The sequence below is a fragment of the Orycteropus afer genome, unplaced genomic scaffold (genome assembly GCF_000298275.1).
Source record: "Orycteropus afer afer isolate SDZICR_OR568_19922 unplaced genomic scaffold, OryAfe1.0 scaffold00001, whole genome shotgun sequence".
Taxonomy (NCBI): Eukaryota; Metazoa; Chordata; class Mammalia; order Tubulidentata; family Orycteropodidae; genus Orycteropus; species Orycteropus afer.
This window is the reverse complement of record NW_006921588.1, coordinates 31,091,862-31,093,876: the sequence shown is the minus strand read 5'-3', so window position 1 is coordinate 31,093,876 and position 2,015 is coordinate 31,091,862. Positions and strand designations below refer to the sequence as shown.

The 2,015-nt window shown below is 39.9% G+C and overlaps 1 protein-coding gene across 1 annotated transcript in view; it reads left to right on the top strand.

Annotated features, from left to right (window-relative positions):
* The window catches only part of UBR3 (ubiquitin protein ligase E3 component n-recognin 3), a 347,537-nt gene that overhangs the window by 150,008 nt on the left and 195,514 nt on the right, over positions 1-2,015 (top strand). The gene's annotated exons all lie outside the window — the stretch shown is intronic.

Sequence of the window (2,015 nt, the reverse complement as noted above, 5' to 3'; positions counted from 1 at the left end):
AAAAAAAAAAAAAAAATCCATTGAGTGGATTCTGACTCATAGTGACCCCTCCTTGGGTTTCTGAGGCAGTATCTCTATGGAAGTAGATTATCCAATCTTCCTTCCGAGGAGTGGCTGATGGATTTGAACCGCCAGCCTTCTGGGTAGCAGTCAAATGTCTTAGACAGTATGCCACCACAGCTCCCTATTGGGAGTGAAATGGTATTTCTTTGTGGTTTTGATCCAGGCTTTGAATGAGTTCAAACTCCTGCTGATAATTTACATTTCTGACAAGTTCTCTGGGAATGGTGAAGACTCCACCCCAGATACACTGAATCTGAATCTATGTTAACAAGATCCCTAGGTGAATCTTGTGTATAATAAATTTTGAGAACTACTGCCCTATTGGTGGTTCTCAGAATTGATCCCTAACCAACTGTATTAGCAGCACTGCCTGGAAACTTGTTAAAAATGCAAATTTTCAGTAGGCATTTGAACCAGAGTGAAGTGGTTTGAAGTCCTTGTTTTTTTTTTGATTTGCATATCTCCAGTACCTAATGATGGTGAACAATTTTTTCTTGTGTTTGGTGTCCATTTGAATATCGTCTTTGGTGAAAAGACTGTTTAAGTCCTTTTAGGAGCTCTGGAGGCATAGTGCCTAAGGCATTTTTGACTGCAAATCAGGAGGCTGGCAGTTCAAACCCACCAGCCACCCCTCGGAAAGAAGGTTGGGCAGTCTACTTCCGTAGAGATACAGTCTCGGAAACCCAAGGAGAGATTGCTATGAGTCGAATCGACTCGATGGCAGTGAGTTTGGTTTGTTTTTGGTTTGTCCATTTTGATTGGGTTATTTGTCTTTTTGTTGTTAAGTATTGAATGCTTATATATATTTTGGCTATTACATTCTCATCAGGCATATGGCTTCGGAAGGTACTCTTTTTAGTTGGTCGTGTGTTTCACTTTTTTGGTGAAGTCTTTCATGTAGAAAAGTTTTCAGTTTTTATGAGGTTGCATTTATTTTGTCTTTTGTTGTTTGTGCTTTTGTTTTTATATTAGATATTCTGTTAAAAGCAAGTCCTGACAGCATTGCCTTTTTCTTTATTTCTTTTCTTTTTTTTTTCCTCAATATTTTGTGGTCGTTTGAGTGAAAGTTTACAGAACAAATTACTTTTCTTTTTTTGCAATTTTTTTAAAGTTGTGATTTGAGTGAAAGTTTAGAGAAGAAATTCGTTTTCCATACAGTGGTTCATATACATTTTGTTTCATGACATTGACTGTAATCCCCATAATGTAGCAGCTCTCTCCCTCCTTCCTCCCTGTTACTTCTTCCCTGTGTTCTTCTTTCCTATGTATTCCTGCTCCCTCATCTATCTTCCTGTGTAAATACTACCCTTTTGATGTCCCGTGATTGATCTAAAGAGTGTGCCTACTGACTGCTTTGAGTTGGATCGACTCATAGCGGCTCCCCCTTTGGTTTCTGAGGTGGTATCACTAGCGGAAGTAGATCGCCCAGTCTTCCTTCCCAGGAGTGGCTGGTGGGTTTGAACCACTCACTCATTCTGGTTAGCAGTCAAATGCCTTAGGCATTACACCACCAGAGCTCCTAGGAGTGTACCTATCTGGTGTAAATGTTCACCTTATATATTTGGCTGAAAGCTGGGAGTTCAGTTCTAGGCCTGAAGGGTCACTAGGGGCCGTACATAGTCTTGGGGGTTTCACCAGTCTCTGTCAGACCAGTAAGCCTGGTCTTTTATATGATTTTGAGTTTTGTTATACATTTTTCTTGCACTCCATTCAGCATCTCTCCTGCACTGATCCCTTTCTTTATTATGTTTGTAATACTATTTATTCTTAGTTTAAAATGATTATTGTTGTTTAAAGTAAGTATTATGAATGTTCTTATAATATCACTATTTTGAATCTTGTTGTTGTTGTTGTTTGCTGTCGAGTCGGCCCCGACTCATAGCGACCCCTCCTTGGGTTTCCGAGGCAGTATCACTACGGAAGTAGGATTGCCCAACCTTCCTTCCGAGGAG